This window comes from Carassius auratus, chromosome 7 (assembly GCF_003368295.1).
Source record: "Carassius auratus strain Wakin chromosome 7, ASM336829v1, whole genome shotgun sequence".
In the NCBI taxonomy this organism is placed as follows: Eukaryota; Metazoa; Chordata; class Actinopteri; order Cypriniformes; family Cyprinidae; genus Carassius; species Carassius auratus.
Window position 1 is genome coordinate 22051046 of NC_039249.1, and position 19599 is coordinate 22070644.

The 19599-nt window shown below is 35.9% G+C and overlaps 1 long non-coding RNA gene across 2 annotated transcripts; it reads right to left on the reverse strand.

Annotated features, from left to right (window-relative positions):
* Positions 1–528: 528 nt before the first annotated feature.
* Positions 529–19345, reverse strand: LOC113105308 (uncharacterized). Of its 2 annotated transcripts, none has more exons than XR_003292343.1 (3): positions 18379–19345; positions 2636–2685; positions 529–1260 (listed from the first exon to the last, which is right to left on the reverse strand). It is a non-coding gene; the product is annotated as an uncharacterized LOC113105308 (long non-coding RNA). The 2 variants fall into 2 exon arrangements; XR_003292342.1 differs by having other exon boundaries at positions 529–1313.
* Positions 19346–19599: the final 254 nt, after the last annotated feature.

Below are 19599 nucleotides of genomic sequence, written 5' to 3' on the forward strand. Positions count from 1 at the left end.
AATTTATACATATAATGGCTTGAATGCACCTCCATGTTGAGTGAATTCTGCATTAAAATTCATTTTGATATTTTTGGGGCATGAACTCAAAAATGTCAGGTTGATACAATTGTTTTGATAGTATAATGAATACAAAAACTCATTAAAAGAATGAAACTGCATTATTATTTCTTACTGAGAGAGAGAATTGAATGTCAACACACCTTTATTTCAGTTATCGGCAACATTATTCAATCAATTCCTACTTACATATGCACAATTCATTTTACAAAACAAGCCAACTAAAACAACAGCACACACAGATTATTTAAAAAGAAATATAAACTATACATTTGCATCACTAATATCACACAGAGCCCTTTTGTAACACCAAATAGTAAAAAAAATCTTATAATATTAAAAGGGTCAATCAAAATTCTGGATTTCACTATAGGTTAAAAAAAAAACTCTTATAAAAAGTGGTTCAACCAACATGCAGAAACATGTCAAATAAAATAAAATAAAATAAGATAAAATGGAAGTAATTCTGAAAAACTGTGAGAAAAAAAAGTCTGTATTTTGACTTAGTAAACTAAAGTTAACTTTTTTATTTATTGACTTGTTTTATCCCATTGGTAAAAACAAGCTTCCAGAGTCATCGACCCAAGAAAGTGTTTGGAATGAAACACTTCACTACAATCAGCCCTTGCTCTTCATGGATCACAATCACCCCAGCCCAGTCCTGACGGGCTCCAGTCGGGAATCCTGTACTCATTCCTTTACGGTATGTCTCACAGGCAGAGTGTAAACACCCAGGATCCCAGGTTGCTATTATAACCGGATCAACCATTTCTCAATCAGGAGCATTCATTCGGCTTGGCAGCTGGAAGCCAAAGCCTCAGTGGGAGTAAAGCATGACGAAAAAGATCTCTGAACCCTTTATATAAAAACTAACGATGGAATAAACTGCGCACAACAGCGACCAACACCGTGTAAAATGCAGCAGTTGTGTATTCTTTGATGCTGACTCTCCCTTAAATATTAAGCCTATGAAGCATACAGACATGTTACACACCGAGAGAATTTCGATTCACTGGAGAGACGAACAGAACAGAGTCTTTTACTGCAGAGGGCCTGCAATTCACGAGCATCTAACAAGTGTGAAGAGTCATAGAGAATCAATGGAATATGGATCGCAAGCAGAGTGTATGAGGACTACAGCAGTACATCGATATGAAGTGCTTCGTTCCCCTTACGGCTTCGGACAGACTTTTAAGAGCGCTGCAACATCAAAGGAGGAAAACAAGCCATCAAGAGTAATGTAGACCAGCAGACTGTGAAACAGAGCAAAACATCAAAATCTGAGGAAAAGATGAAAGTACAAGCAAAACATAAGGCTATTGACACAAGCTAATTGACGAAAGACATAAATTGCATTTTTTTTTTCTTGCCATTGTTCAGCAATCTTTTTCGAGGACTTGGAGTGATTTTACAGACAATGTTTCCATGAAGGTCAGGGGGGTTTGTTTCTTTACATTGTGGCAGACTGCAGAAATGTCATTAGGTCCAACTGTATCAGTAAACTATATAGTTCCAACTATATTTACATGCTATATCATTGTTATTGATTTTGTAAAAAAGTTTTTAGATGTTTGTTTTCTTACTATTTTGTGTTTGGTGAAAAGTTGTAAGCCATTCATTTTAAAAACCGTCAAGACTGTTTTCAGTTATCAGTTTCAGGAAAATCCAGCTACCATTGGTAGTTGTGAATAACAAACCCTTCCAAATAAAAGCACTTTTAAGCGAAATATGGTAGCAGGAACACCATGACTTCTGCCATAACTGTTTGTGTGGTCTATTCCATTAGCATACAGTAAACATGTTTTTGCCATCTGAATATCCATGGTTTGCTACTTTGAACTGTGTTATTCGGTGATGATATACAATACTGTAAGCTCATCTACCCTTTGAAAGCTGACACACTTATACACTACAATGTCTATTGGTCAGACCGCTGGAGGACAGGAGCCCCCAGAGCAAAGAACATGGCAAACGGCTTTCATTATGATTGGAATCTAGATCTATAAAGTGGGGCTCCAGATGCCTCTCTGTTATTTTCGGGCCCTTTGGCACCAGCTTCCAAAGGCTGGAACATATTCAATTATATTCATAAATGTAAGATCATCACACAGTTGACAAATATAGAACAGATTTGTATTATTTAAATGCAACCTGGGAGAAGGGAAAAAAGACTGTGAGCGAATAAAATTACAGAGAAAATATGCAAATTGTGTAAGAAGATTAAGAAGATGAGCAGGGGCTGGTGCACACAGATCAGGGGGCTTATGACGAGAGGAGGGAGGGATGATGCAGGAGAAGATCAGAAAGACTGTGGGAGAAGAGAGAGATTTGGAAGAAGGTGCGATTGGATGGGACGCTGAGAGCAAAAAATGAAAATGAACTGAATACAAAGAGCGACTGAATAAAGAAAACAAAAAGTGCACAGATAACGGTTATGGGGAAGACAAAGCCATACAAAGTCACATGCTATAGTAGGATTGAGAAGTTGCTAGGGCGAAAAGCGAATAAGGAAGAATATTTCTTCTTCTTGTCCACTATACATTTTTTCTTGGAAATTAACATTAGCTATACTGACCTTCATTTCATCCAAGATGTAGATGGGATTGGTTCTTCATTGGACCAGATCTGGAGAAATTAAACATTACTTCATTTGTTTACCAATGTATTATCTGCAGTGAATGTGTGCCGTCAGGATAAGAGTCAAGAAACAAGCGATTACGCTTCGTCCAGTGAAAGGGTCCATCCCCTGTTGTCCTCAAAATCCACCAACATATTTATTTAGCACTGGTTTGGACTGTTTATGCCTTTAAACAGTGTTGATCTGAGCATATTTCACTCATGATTTACTTTTTCTCTGGATGGATGTGGATGGAGTACTCATATTTCAAGAAGCTACTGTTTGAAGTTTTCAAATCCTTAATGATGAATTAATTTATGGTAAATAGACTGCATTTATATATAGCGCTTTCAACAGACCACATGGCCATCCAAAGCGCTTTACAATTTGCCTGACATTCACCCATTCACACACCGACTGCAGTGTCTGCCATTCAAGGCGCCATCCAGCTCGTCGGGAGCAGCTGGGGTTAGGTGTCTTGCTCAAGGACACCTCGACACTTGGTCAGGTGGAGCCGGGGATTGAACCACCAACCTTCTGGTTTGCAGACAACCTACATGAACCACTGAGCCACTGCCGCCCTTCTTCTTCTCTTCAAAATACATTAATTGATAGACTGTAGATTATTGTGATGCTTTTAACAGCTGTTTGTGCTCTCATTCTGACAGCACCCATTTAGTTCAAACTGGTTAACACACTGTGTACATCCGTATTGACCCGAATATAAGACGACCAACCTTTTTCAGATGTACCTTTTGGAAAAAGGCTTTTTGAAAACCAAATCTCTCTCTCTCTGTCAAACATATTTTTTCCTAAATTATTTTCACATAAAAAAGTATGGTAAATACTGGTAAAATGTACCAACAATAATCATTTAAAAATATACACGTTTTGATATACCATAAAAATATCAGGTAGCCCATTTGAATTATATAACATTTAGTCCATCCATCTCATTGTAGCCTACCACCATTTTATTAACAGTAGAAGTGAAATCTTATTGTAGTTTTAAAATCTTGGTACCGTCTTATGTTTTAAAATCACTTACAGAGAGGGTTTGGTCCCATCAAGTTGTATGCCGCTGTAAGCATTTTCTTTTCTTTTTATCTTTACAACACATATATTACATTACTTATTTCATGGCACACTCGTTATATGCGTTTTTGGCTTCACCTATTGTCATGGGTGTAGTATTGACATGTCAAAGCCTAGACCCTAAATATAGATGATCGCATTTTTATTTTTTTAGATGGTTTTAAAAAATAAATAAAACATCATCTTATATTTGGGTCAGCATGGTACTTTTTGTTGTTGTTGTTGTTGTTTTTGTTGTTGAGAAAAGTGTTACACAAATCAAATCACAAATGAATAAATGTTTCTTTGACTTTAGTGGAATGACTATAAAAGTCACTTTTGATTTTACAAACAACATGTTTTTATATTAATACTATCACTTAAAATTACTGCTTCACAGGCAAAATAAATGGTTCTGTATTATTTAATATATTAGCAACTCAGCAGGGGATCCTCATATCTGCAGATCCCTGGAACGGTTTGGAAATCCAATAAATCCTCTTCAAATATTCCTAGCTAACTACAATTAATCACGTTGTCAAACAGCCGGTGTTAAACTTTATGAAATCTCTTACATGAAATCCAGGGTCTCTTTCCGAGTATATTTGTCATTCAGCTTTTGAACTTTACTGTTTCAGCTTCATCTCATTTTATGAAACCATCTGTTTCTTCTTTTGTTTGTGTTTGTGAAGAAATAAACAGCAGTTTGGGAGGCGATGTCTTATTGAAGCAGTTATATTATCGGAGCACAGCATCTCATTTAGGCAAAAAGTTTTACCATGGCTATGCCTCTGACTTATCAGTGTAACAGATCAGATGAGACGATAACAGTTCAAAGAAGTGTGGTGTGGAAACAAAGAAGAACAGAGGATAATCTGCAAGGCAAAGTCTCTAAAAAATGTGTCTAGAATGGATAAAAAAATATGTTTATTGAGGATCAGCAGCACTAACTATCAAGTACAGTCTGAGATATTCCCATTTTTAGCTCTAATCAAAGATGCTAGCCATTTTTAATACTTTATATAATATGTACCAGCTACACGACTGATATATCATTAAAATAAATGTCCAAACAAATCATATCTGTCTCGGTACAGCTCTATGTTCTGTAAATAAATAAAACGAGTCATGGGAGCGTATCAGGTTGCAGACAGCATTATGGTGAACCTCATAAAGCCTCCTTCTATTTCACACCAAAATCTAACTGGAAAAAAAGTATTTTAACTACTAAATGCAACTGATCTTTACGGTTTATTACTGTAAAATAGTAAATAAATGAAGCTGTTTTACACTATATTTTTTGTACTCCTTTTTAATGTATGCTAATTAACAAAGACTTTGCATAAATACAGGACGATTCTCATTACTTTATTATATTCATTAGTTATTTTCTTCAGATTTTGGAATGACATTGTGGTGTTGTTTACCCTTTGGTGTTGTTTACCCAGCCAAACTAACCAAGATGTTTATGGAGTCTGTGTGGATAAAGAGCATCTTGTTCACCCCAGCTGCAGCCTTGAATGAAGCAGCGATCTATGGGAATCAAAAAGGAAGAATCTTTGATTTCATGATGTGCACACCTGGGACGGCTAGACTGTGTCTGAAATAAGATGTTCTTCTACACTGCTGTTTTGAGAACCTGCAGCTTTACTGTGACAGCATACACTACCGTTTGTCTCCGCCACAGTATATCAAACATGATGCAGATGTGGTGGCTCTTTAGTCAGAGTGTATTTCGTATTCCAGCTATATTACTCTCCATGGTAATACATTATTGACTACAGCGTTGTGCCGCACACTACAGGTCATGGCCTGTGGGTTGATCAAAGTGAGATTCTCAGACTCAGGGGAGTTTGACAAGTCACTCATTATATTTTCTGCTTTTCAAATGGCTTCTTTGAATATAAATGAATTTAGTTTTCACCATAATTCCGGCAAAAACGACAATTTTCTGTACTCACAAATAGTGGTTAGTGTTTAATTAAACATAATTAGTGTTTTGCTCTTCTGGTAGGCTTCACATGAAGGTAAAGCATATTCAAAGCAATTGTTTTAAATCTGTGTTTCTGTTGAAGGTCAGGAGTTGTTCGGCATGATGAATCCAAGAGTACTCAAAACAGATCAGATGAAGCACTGTGGCCTATGGGGAAAAAACAGTTTAAATAACAGTTATCAGCTTGTTCAAAAGGCTGTGGATTGAAAGACCTTGCCAACCTGACATGCCAGGTTATATTTTGCACAAGCTGTATCGGTAACACTTTAGAATAAGGTTCCATTAGTTAATGTTAGTTAACTACTTTCGTTAACATGAACTAAGCAAGAACAATCCCTCTACAGCATTTATAAGCCTTAGTTCATGTTAATTTCAACATTTACTAATGCATTATTGAAATCAAAAGTTGTGCTTGTTAACATTAGTTAATGCACTGTGAATTACCATGAACTAACAATGAATAACTGCATTTTCATTAACTAACATTAACGAAGATGAATAAATACAGTAATAAATGTATTATTCATTGTTTGTTCATGTTAATTAATACATTAACTAACATTAACTAATGGAACCTTATTCTAAAGTGTTACCACTGTATCTAAAAAGCTTATTGTTTTTTTCTTCTCCTTCTTCTTTTCATTAGTCAATATAGCTTTTAATCAAACAAAAAAATATGTGTGAAGCAAAGAGCTAATCTACCAACAGCCAAACAATCTGATGAAAACGGCTGCATTACCAGAATGTTCATCAGAGACCATCATAAATGTGTCTTTCAAAATCCGAAACACTGTTACAAAGAAGCAGTTTGTTGTTTCTGCCTTTATTGTTTCTGTCATCAATGTGAATATTCATGAACAATTCCTTGAACTAAGAACAGGCAATTGAGTCGGATTACCCTGTGGGCTCATCTCTGTATTTTGCCTTTTCAGAGGTCTTTCAAGTATTACTGCATTTACAAAACCAGTAAACACTTCATAAATGTATCCATTAAGGCTGCAATTGGAAACAGTACATTTCTCACGGCTTCTCTTGGAGAAGGAAAGGTGCACATAATTGCTGAACACACAACTTAAAAATAATTCCAATTTGCAACATTACCTCCTTCAAGAGGAAACTGTGTCCAAATAAATTGTTGTTAATTACGCCCATGGAGAATATGTTTTGGATAACATGTTATTAAAGAAGCTAATTAATTCAGCTTTTTGTCCCCATTCCTTCGCCTTTAAAGTGTAGTGGAAAACCTGAATGAGACACCCGGCCAGATGCATCAAAAATGCCATCCATTAAAACATGACAGGGAGTCAGTCTTTTAAGATGTCTACTTAATAAGCTCTGTGTTAGCATGCCACCCTAAGCTTGCTTAAAAGTGAGAGTGAGTCTTTGATGAATAAATACACAGATGAAGAAAAGGTCATGTCATACCCAAGCAGCCCCGGTTAAGTGTCATGAGATTTCTTGCCCTTGTTTTTCCTACTGCTAACCTGCTATCACTGACTCTTTTTTTATTTTTTTCTGTTCGATCATTTTAGAATAACATCCTTTAGGAAGGTGCATGCAAGTCTCATTCTGCTGAGATCTGTCTCCGACAAGAATAAGGGAGAGATGCACCAATATCAGAAGTTATTGATTTCCCTCTTCCATTCAGCTCTACTTCAGAAATCCAAGATGCCTTAAATTCTTCTTTTAGCTATAAGCATGCCAAAACATTGCATAAATAATGTCAATTGCATATGAATAACAACTGACCCTTCACGAAGACCAACCCACTTAGTTACTGTTGCTATGTCTGACAAGCCACGCTGCTCTCACGCCACACATCAAGCTCTCACGCAGTAAAAAATACAATGCGGAGCAAAGAGGACACTGACAATGCACCAACAGACAAGGAAGAGCAGGTTACTTTCACATGTTGTCAATTTATTTTTAAGAAATTCTAACAGTAAATAAAAATTTTGTGGCTCTTTAATGTGTTGTGACAGATCATTGTAGAACCTAAGTTCAAGTGGAACATAAACCGATCATCGCTTCCTCTTTACTAGTTACAGCATTATAAATGTACAGCATGAAAAATGTATATGTACAACATGACGTTGCTAAAAAATAACATTATTTTGTGAATTCTCTGTAATAGCAATGTGCAAATGCAGTTTAAGGTTCAAAAAAAAAATAACATTTTTTCCATATACTGTACATTATTGTTGCTTCTGTATTCCCCACCTTTCTGAAACCCATTGATTTTTACAAAGCTCATCGGTTTGAAAAAGTGAGTTGATTGGCCAGCTATCCAATGCATTGTGATTGGCAGAATGCCTCAAGTGCCTCAATAATAATAATAATAATAATAATAATAATAATTAAACTTTCTATTTTATAACATTTAATTTAACATTCTTAACTACTTTAATCAATCTCTCTTTATATGTATGTATGTATATTATTTTTTTTTTCATACTTTGGTAAGTTGGACATTTCACTTTTTTCTTGAATAGTTCAGTAGTTGGAATGAATAGGTTGAGTGAAAGATTTAATCATTCACTCATAAAGATGGTCTCATGTTTTGTTCCTGAATGAATCACTGTTTTTGAGCAAAGTGAATGATTCAGTTACTCATTCACTCATAAAACATGTGCACTATGTTCCAAATGTGAGAAATAAGAACAATCACGGCCGCTATTTTAAAAGATTGTTCCAATTCGAGGTGCTCAAAACTGATAACTTCAAAGGGCCTTTCATATGAGTGATTTGAAAGGGTAAAATTGATTGACCTATAATTCTACTCAGGTTTAATTGTAGTGTCATTCCTTACTGAATGGAGTGGTATTTTGATTGAATCAGCTGAACGAATGATTTTGTGACTCACTTATAAAGGCAGTAACACTGAAAATCCTCACTGGACCGTCTGGAATCATACCAACAGTTCCCATTACTGTTAGAACTGTATACTAGAACTAAATGTTGCAAAATATACAACAACTCTACCTTACTAAGAGCCAGTTGCCTACAGTAAACTCCAGAACCACTGCCGTCAACAAAACTCAAATTTGGCAATGCTCCTAAACATTGTGGCACTGAAATAAATGGCCCTGTGCTCCTTCTGAAAGCAGTGTATCATTTTCAGCTGCATAGTATTGATGGGGAGATTCTACAATACAAAAACTACATTGATTTCCATTTTCCATTCAACGACAGAGAGAATAGGGTAGAAAAACGCAGCTATGCACATTCTTTCTCCCATATGTGAAGCATGCTACAAAAAATAGCAGACCAAATGAGTGTTATTAAAGAAAGAAAGAAAGAAAGAAAGAAAGAAAGAAAGAAAGAAAGAAAGAAAGACAGAGAAACAACAGTTGTTTCATGAGGGGAGCTTATTTAATTAATGGTGTTTTTGTGATGTATCAACCATATGCTTTTTCTGCTGCTAGAGATGAGTCTGTGTCGTCCATGCTTGGATAGAGCGAAGGGAGTATTGATATGCTAATGTTGCTCCTCATTAGCTGCAATTAATTAGAACTGGCCGACTGGGCACTGCAGTGTTAGTGTGCCGGCGAGCCATGCTGTTTATCTGGAAATAAGAGGCACTGCACCGTGATGCACAAAAGACTGACTGAATGACAGAAGAGATGATGATGTGAGAGAGAGAAATGCCAAGGCACCAGACTTTGATGAGGAGTCACATCATGACACCATTAAGAAACAGAAAGAGCTTATGTCACAAGACAGAGAGAGAAGGAATGGGAAGATGATCATTGTTTTGACTTTTATCACAATCTATCATTTTTGTACAAATATGTTTAGACTCCAGGACGCAATACAATTACGAGACCCTTAGAATGATTTAAAGAGATTGTTAACCTAAAAGTAAAAATTATTTGATCAATTATTAACTTGCATGTTGTTCCAAACCAATTTTGTTTATTTCTTCTGTGGAACACAAAATAAGTTTGGAAGAATGGAGTAAACAATAATTGACCCCTCTTTGACTTTTATTGTATGGAAAGACAAAAAAAAAAAAAAAAAAGAAGACAATTACAAAATATATTTTGAATATACGTAAATATATTTTGTGGACCACGGGAAAAAGGAAAAAGTAGGAGGAGTAGACAATATATTTTTTATTTGTTGGTGAACTGCCCCCGTGTACATGTAGGAAAAAACCTTTCTGTTCCCTCTTCTTTTGTATTGTCTTCTTTGTCTGTATAAAACAATTGGATCCATGGCCCTGCGGTGCACAACACAACATCATTTACCAAGCAAACAAAAGTTGACAACACAATATAATTAACCCAAAACATAACAGAATTAGGCCACAACCCAACGGAAGCAATTTTCCTCGACAGAGCAATAAAATATTTATAATTCTTTTATGTCACAGATGATATTTTGTTAAATTCTTGCATTTTTGTGCATTTCTGCATTCTTGGTATGCCCTTACGCCACTATTTCCATCTATCATTATGAATTTTGGTGCATTCATTTTCTGTATACATTAATGATTGAGAAAGAAGAGAGACTTCCTTGAGGTGCTTGTGTATCACACTTGCATCTTAACTGACACTGATCTACCTGAATGGATAATATACAGGTATATTATACTTTCTTTCTTTTTTCTTTTTTTTTTTGATGATAAAAAAACAGTATCTAAAAATATTAGAATACTTACGTCTGAGTTCCATTAAATTACCATCCCTACAGTATAAATACCGGGTATCTCTTGCTCTTTGAAACCACAATATTGAGGAAGACTGCTGACTTGGCAATTCATTGGCAATCACTGACACCCTACACAAAGAAGATAAGTCACAGAAGGTCATTACTGAAAGCAGAGGCTATTCACAGAGTGCTGTATCAAAGCATATTAAATGCAAAGTTGACTGGGAAGAAGAAATTGGGTAGGAAAAGGTGCACAAGCAGCAGGGATGACCAAAAGTTTGATAATACTGTCAACCAAAGCTGATTCAAACACTTGGGAGAGTTACACAAGGAGCAGACTGAAGCTGGAGTCAGTGCATCAAGAGTCACCGTGCTCAGACGTCTTCAGGAAAAGGACTACCAAGATGCTTCTGAAACAGAAACAACATCAGAAGCATCTTACCTAAGAGAAAAAGAACTGGACTGTTGCTCCAGTCTGAAAAGTCCCCTTTTCAGATAAAAGTAAATTTTGCCTTTCATTTGCAAATCAAGGTCTGGATTAAGATTGGAGTTATTAATAATTGGAATTTCATTTTTTGAAATTACAAAAAAGATAGAACTTTTCCATTATATTTGATATTTTTTTTAGATGAACCTGTATGTGTATAGAGATAAATAGAGATAATCAGTTTCATATATAGGCCTATCCTAAAGTGGGGATCCCATAGCTGTCCTGTATAGAGGATGAATGAGTCATGAGGCTGATCTCAGAGCAGAAGATGCAGGTGATGATGATAATGATGGTGGAGGCTGTCAGAGCAACAAATCCCATGACTGCAGACTGGCAGCCACACCCCAAGGGCTTCCTCCACCGTCTGTCTCAACACGTGTGCGCCCCCCCTCCCCCCACCCTTTATCTTCTCCACACTGCTCTCAAATTCTTGCAGTTATTTTCTCTTCTCATTCCTCACATTGTCACACCTCTTTACAACGTGCTTTCACAGTCTCTCCTTGGTGTAGCTTTATTTCGCCGGCAAAAAGATTGATAATAACTTGGCATATTTATGTGGACATTCTTCCTAAAGTTTTCATCTCCATTTGTCTCTGTACAAAATGTCTACATTTATACATATCTTCGTCACACTTGAGCATCTCAACCCTCCGCCTATCACAGTGATAATCAGACCCTGCCATCTACACCCCTACATCCATATAACTGACAAAAATGTTCAGATCTGTATAATAATTCCCACTGTCTGAAAGGCCACATAAAATACAAATCACTCATAAAAATGTATCTGTTTACTCTTGACTGGTGGATGTTCTTTGTAAAGAGCATTGACATGCAGTTGAGTCACATACTGAAGAGATTCACTTCTCTGCTTTTATTAGTTTTTTCACATCCTTCCTGCACAGCATTCATTTGCTTTCTTATCTCCACACTCAGAGGGACATTCAGTGTGTGGGCTTTATCAGGAGCACATCTTAACCTCTTATCTAGTTTAATAACTTTGTAATGCCAGCAACGGGATGAATCGCTTTGAAAGAATAAATAATGCTGGTAAGGGCACGTTGTGATAGAATAAGTTAAAAACATTTGCAAATCTTAATAGAATAAAAGGGCATGGAGGGTGATGCATCATTCCTACAAGTTAAAATGTAAAATTTCACTATATAAAAAGGTTTACTATATATATACTATATATATATGTATATACACATATGTGTGTGTGTGTGTTTGTGTGTTTGAGGGGCAGATATATAAAAATTAAACTGATTGTCCAATTGAATCAGTTTTATAATTTGTGATCTACACATAAATATTAATGTTGATTCTAGTAAACTGTGAAAATTGTTTTTTAGAATTGTACTGTAAATACAACAAACATTACTGGGTGGTATTCCAAAAAGCAGGTTATGTGACATACTCAGGTATGTTTGAGGATAAGCGAGCGCTTTCAGTTCCAAAATCAGAGGTTACTTTCTGGTTATTAGAGGTGTCAAGTAACGAAGTACAAATACTTCGTTACTGTACTTAAGTAGAAATTTGGGGTATCTATACTTTACTTAAGTAATTATTTTTCAGCCGACTTTTTACTTCTACTCCTTACATTTTCAGGCAAGTATCTGTACTTTCTACTCCTTACATTTTAAAAATAGCTTCGTTACTGCTATTTCACTTCGGCTTGTTTTCATTCCGGCTTGTCATCATTAAAAAAAAAAAAAAAACCTATCCAGATAAATCGAGCCATCCGGATGGAGTGAATTTGATTGTGGTTGGATGATAAGTATAAACATATACCATTCCGACACCTTATTGGTTTGTACGCGATCCATCGCACCTGCACATGACACAAATCACATCACACTCCAGCAAGGACATAGCCAGTTTTGGGTTCGTTTATCAAAAAATATATTTCTTTAAAGTAGGGTTGGGTATGGAACCGGTATCCGATCGCCTCAGAGTCAGTCCCCTTAAATTTCATTTGAAACCCGCGTCAGGTCTCCCGTCTTTCAGCGCGCTCTTCAATACGCAGACCGCGGCGGCGCAGCGCATGCGCCCTTAAACAAACAGAGGACACAAGGTATGTGTTTATCGATAGTTTGTTAGAATATCCATATCTGTGCAGTTCTTTGTCATAAATACAGTTTACAAAAGGTCACGAGGGAGCAGTCGGTTTCTCATCTGTAAAGTTTTCGCTCATCACACCACAGCCGTTTCCTCCAGCGAAAATCTAGCCCTTAACACATATGAACGACCACATGCTTTAATTACACTTATTTTTAATATACTTAATTTAATCATACGTACTTTATACATACACTACTGTTCAAAAGTCTTAGACACGTTAGTATTTTCACTTAAAAGAATGGTGTTCGGCCAGTTATTTATATATTTTGCTGTAGTGTGTCAGTATAAAATATCAGTTTACATTTCCAAACATTAATTTTGCCGTTGTCAAACTGCTTGTGCATTCAAAATCGCACTAGATTATTATTAAAATTAATGGCAAACTGATATTTCCTACTGACACACTACAACAAAAGATATAAATAACTGGCTTAAAACCCTTTTTTGGGGTGAAAATACTAATTTTTCCATAAGACTTTTGCACAGTACTGTATTTTAAAAACGAGATTGTTGCTACTTTATAAAGAATGAGCATACAGTAATTCACAGAACGGATTAAAGACTGTAACAGACAGCACTCATCTTAACTAAATATCAGAGAGATTGACAGAGATACAGTAGAAACATTATGTGTGGTTTTGTATTAAATAATGACCCAGATTGTGAAATACATTTATTAGCCTTAGATTAAGGGAAGCATAACTTGAGAAATGAGAGCATCCAAGGTGAAAGCTATGGATTTATTTTAAATATTTGTAATGTTCTTTAAAGTTATCCATAGTTTTTTTGTGGTTCTTTTTTTTTTTAAGTATTGGTTCAGGCACAGTTTAGGTGCATAGCAGATGTACCGAATACAAGAAGCTATCAATCAAGAAGGTATCAGGATTATGACTTATTTTTCAGTTTTAGTTTTTGATTAATCACTTGGATTAATCATTCATTTTGACAGCACGATAATGTTTATTGTAAATAGACAACCATACAAGTGTAATTGTTACTAAGCCTGCACCAATGTTCTTGTCCATTGTCCTCACAGATTCCTGCAGCTAAGCTTGGATGTACAGTAAATTTACATTCCATTAAAAGTTATTGATGACATGCCTCTAAAGTTTGACTTTTTGGACCATAACAATAGTTATTGGTAACTAGTCATCATATCTCTAGTCCTTTAATGTATTTGCATTGTACTAAAGTGCGTTCATTTTAAATGGGCATATATGCGGCTGATGTAGACCTGAAGGTCTAAACGTTGCTTGATTAAATTCCTCTGGAGCAGTAGTTTTCAGTGTTCAGACTTGTTCTTTATTTGTCTATATCATTCAGTTGTCTTGCACCTGCGTCCTAATTGGATGTTTGGGATGTGCACACCATTTTTGTATTTTCATATATGCGGCTGAAAAAGCTAGCCTAGTGCATCCCAAATTTTTCAACATGAACATTTTAATATAACATTATAGTCATTATGGCCTTTAGAAAAATGTTTTTTGAGTAGGTGGGGTAGTGCACAATAGGCCCCTGTGGTGCGGCCTAAGCTTTTGTTCTTAATGGCATTTTTTCCCCCTTACATTACTTTTACTTTTATACTTTAAGTAGTTTTTTAAACCAGTACTTTTACACTTTTACTTGAGTAAAAAGCTTGAGTTGATACTTCAACTTCTACAAAAGTCTTTTTAAACCCTGGTATCTATACTTCTACTTGAGTAATGAATGTCAGTACTTTTGACACCACTGCAATAGTAACCATAGAAACTTGTTCTATGAAGATAGCCTGCTCCGAAGCAGTTTATGTTCCAGGGTTAGTTCAACAGCACTTGCATCAGTGCTTGCATGATCCGCACAGATCAGCTGATCAGCTGACGAGCGTGACAGATAGTCTCAAATCCAAAGAGATATTCTTCATAAAAGTTAAGAGTCAACCACTGCCTCCTTAAACACCTTGTTTTAACACCACCCATGTCTATGTCATGCTGTGGGAAGGTTTTCATAATGGCGCCCAGAAGGTGTAACTTTGGTTCTTGCTGTTACCGCCTGCGCAATGTTGTTAAGATGCAGAGTTTTATTGTGAAAGCAAAACTACTCTGTTTGGTCTTCCAAAAGAGGACACAACTAGAAATCAGTGGTTAAGTTGTATTTACAACACTGTTCCAGAACAGTTCAACTCAAATATGTGTGTGTGCAACGTATTTTATGGAAAAATATCTATATTATTATAACAAATATCTAATTTGTAATGGGTTTTATTGGTTTTGTCTTCTTGTGCTGGGAAACACAGTATGGTGAGGGGCTTAACATTTCCGTCACACGCTTGAGGCATTCGGCCAATCACAAAACACTGAATTGCTGGTCAATCAGCTTATACCTCGCTTTTTTAAAACAATGAGCTTTGTAAAAATCGATGCATTTCAGAAAGGCTGGGAATAGAGGAGCAACAATAATACACATTATATGGAAAATAAAGTGTTCTTTTTACCTTAAACCGCATAAACACATTACATTACACCAAATACACAAAATAATATTCTTTTTAGCAACATCATATGACCCCTTTAAAACACTTTTTCCATTGATGGGAGCCATACAGTTTACCATTGCTTAATGTGATAACCCTTACTGTACAAAAATTATGTCTTGCGATCAATGTTGGGGGTAACAAATTACAAACAACACAAGTTACGTAATCAGATTTTTCAAGTAACTAGTAAAGTAACACATTACTTTTTAATTTTCATGAAAATATCTGAGTTACTTTTTCAAAAAAGTAATGGCAGTAACTTTTTTCCCCCATTTATTGACTGACAGTTCTCCCATCCCAATGTTCAAAGAAATCAGAAGAACAGAGTCATTGTGTGCGCTGAGTGAATATGATGTTACTGTAGTTCTAGACTAAATGTGAATGTGCATTCATTTATCCCACTCGCAAAAACAAAAAATCACTGATTTAATGAATTAAAACAGTAAAATGCAAACTCAGAATATGATGCAAACCTGCAATAATTAAATATGTTAAAGAACACAAATGTATCTAATCCCATTTTTTTAACCAATGACTTTGCTGCTGATCTTTGATGATCCAGTTTAACCATACTAAAAAATAATGGAACTGTAAAAACAAAAGTGAGAGATTCCAGAGATACAAAGGGCACAGAAAAAGAGATAACAATGACAGCTGAAGCCAATGCAAAAGACACTGTTGATGGAGACATAAAAAAGATTCATATAGGTACCTCAGCTTGAGGTTTATTCATTACACTTTTCGGTGTGAAAGGGCTTTTACATTTACTATAAGTTTATTTAAAAAGTATAGCAAAAGTTACTTTCCGTAAATTCTAAGTAATGTAATTAGTTACATTTTTAGGGAGTAATGCAATATTGTAATGCATTACTTTTAAAAGTAACTTTCCCCAACACTGCTTGCGATATCCATGGTCAAGGCCAGTGTGAACAATATAAGAACAGGTCAGCAAATGTGGCTGCAGATCTAGCTGGCCAAGCCATTATTCTTTCAAACTCTTTAGAGTCGCAAGCAATGTCCCTTACAATGTCCAATTTCCTGAACAATCAAGAAAAAGCCTAGCATGTGACAATGCAGTTTATTTATTCTCACTTAACAAGTCAGGAACCTGCAATTATTTAAGTGAATGAAATCCTTGATTGAAATGTTCACCATTTAGTCTTCTATATGGGAATTTTGATTGAAAAATACCACAACACTGAAACAGCTATTAATAAAATAAACCTTGATAAATTAAAAGAACGAGAGCGAGAGAGAGAGCGAGATCTTGTTTTTTTTTTTTATTAAAATGTGAAGAAAATATAAAATATGTTGCAACTGAATACCTAGATTCAATAGATTTTGAGCAAAGCCAATAGTTTCAAAAATACATTCTTCCTCTCCTTTCCTTCCAAACCGTTCTGAAATGAGTAGGTGGAAGAGAGGCGTGAAGAATCCCCCCTTGAGTCCTGTGCCAGCTCTCTGTGTTTCCTTGATAAGTGGCGGGATAAAAAGGCACCGAGTGGACATGAATTTCATTTCACATTTTATTGCACACATCCACACATGTGGGAGAAAGGTGGAAGACGATAGATATAAATTTATTACGGGCAATAAGAGCAGTCGGGGGTGTGAGGTGCAGATTAGTGGCTCCTCTTGTCATGGTGAGTGACCTCGTACCTTTCGAAAACCCTCAGTTATCTGAGGTGAGGGGGTCAAGCATGGAAGGGCCCCTCTCATGTGATCCGCATCACCAGGTTTGCTATGAAGGATTCTTCAAATGAACGAGGTCTCAGTAATGCCAATAGGAAAGTTTGGTAACAGCGGCACTGGGGAGGAATTAACTAAAATAGTAGCAATATAATGCTAACTAAGCTATTTTTTAAATGAGTAAGCTAGCAGTAGCATAATCAGCCTTAGCTGAGGAAACAAGTAAATTGCATTCTCGGATCCTCTCTCTTTCTCTCTTTCTGCATTGGAAAGTCTGATTCATTCAGTTCGTTCGGATGGTTCATGTAAATAAGCAGCCCCTGTGTGTACTGGTTTTTGTAAGTTAGGGTGTGTTTTTTACTTTCTTTTTCAGCCCAAACAAGTGTTCATTTATTTTAAACTCCTTGTTGTCGTTTGTGCCAGTTCTCTGTGTTAAGTGTGGGTTTCCGCTGGTTGCTTTGGTTTCGCTGACTATCTAAAGACACAAGGCACTAAATTGCTTGTAGGTGTGAGAGAGTGTGTATGTCAGTGTGTGTTAACCATGGGATGAACTGCCCATCCGTCTAGCGCAGAGATGCCCAAACCTGAACCTGTGAGTCACAGTTGGCAGGATGACCTTTGACTTGGCCCATCATGCCAAAAAAAAACATGTCATTGAAGCATTTTTCATTTCTAATGCATCTTTTTGTTTTGTTTTAATTTTGCATTGAAATGTAGAATATAAATCATTTGTATTTATTATTATTAATTAATTATATAATTATTAGATTTTGGCCCATGGCTCTCAATTCCATGTTATTTTTTGTTTTTCATAGTTAAACTTTTGGCCACCTCTTGTATATATATATATATATATATATATATATATATATATATATATATATATATATATGTTACAATTTATTTCAGAACATTCAAACCCAACATTCTTATAATGTTTGCAAAATGACAAAAAGTTTTTTCAAACTTAATGTGAAGGGTAGCAAATTATTATTGAATGGTACCCTAATTATGACACATAATACACAAGTCTTTTGGAGAACGGATGGGTAGCTACTGTAGTTGATGACCTACTTAACATTATGATTTGGGTATTGTTAGACACGTTCTAGTTCCTCCAACACAGGGCACAGTTTACTCAAATGAGAAACCGAGATCATGTTACTCACCTAGGGTTCAGGAGACAGCCAAATAGCATCCAGCGTGGGTATGCTTCCGTGAATATGCCATTAGTGGGATGGTAAACTTAATTAGCACATAGTATAAACTCTTTTCTCGTTCTACACTCTCTAATCCCTTTATGGTCCCATACAATATCATTGTTAAGATTTCTTAAATTAATCGTGGCCTACTTATTTTTAATTAAAGTTGCATTCGTGTGGTTTAAGAACACACCAGAGAGATGACGAGCTCAGAAGACGTTCTAATTAAGTTGCGCACGTGTTTTATATAGATGAAGCGACCTGACTATCATTGAAGATACACACTTGAGCTCTGAGCAGTCCAGAGTGCAGCTGGGACTGTCTAATACACCTTCCGGGGCTTTCTCAGCAAATAACACTGGAGGCTGAATTGCTAATCTCGGTCTTTCTCCTCACTGTTGAAAGACGTTGTAAAGCTGATGAGCGCAAAATAGGTGCTTAGAGACTGACTTGTGATTTTAATTACAGGGTTTTGCTAGTTATTTATTTTCGGCGTGAAAGACAAGATTTATCCGTGTTTCAACTTTAGATTTTAAACAGCTTGAGGAATTAGAACAAACTTTCTTTATCTGGATGTTGCAATGCAGTCGCAGATTTAGCCAAACACGTTGGCGCCCCCTGGCGTCAAAAATACAATGCGTGCAATCTAAATGGGATTATTTATTAGAGTTGATCTTTCCTTGCTGTGCACCTTCAGTCAAGCCTCTTGCACTTTCAACTGAACTTCAGTCACCCCTTTTCTGTTTTGTATTTTCTGGGCATGAAGTATGCTATATATAGCATTTAAACATTTAATTGTATGCATAATAATTCAAGCTTGTTTTTATACCATTCTAGACAATACATCTGCTCAATACATTAGAACCTGCTTTTTAATTGAAAAAAAAAAATCCATATGATGGTTAGGTAAATTTTGAAGCATGACTGCTGGTTTAAGATGGTCATATGCTGGTCCTAAGCAACTAGCTCCTGCTCAGGACAAGCTTAGGACCAGCATATGACCATCTTAAACCAGCTCAAACCAGCAATCATGCTTCTAAACATACCTAACCAACATATGCATTTGTTTTTCAACAGGAAATTTTAACCTTAGATCTCATAATTTCACATTTTTGCTAATTTTTCAACGTATCTTAATTATGGCTTGCCTAAGCATTAGAAATAACACATATTGTATAATAAATAGGT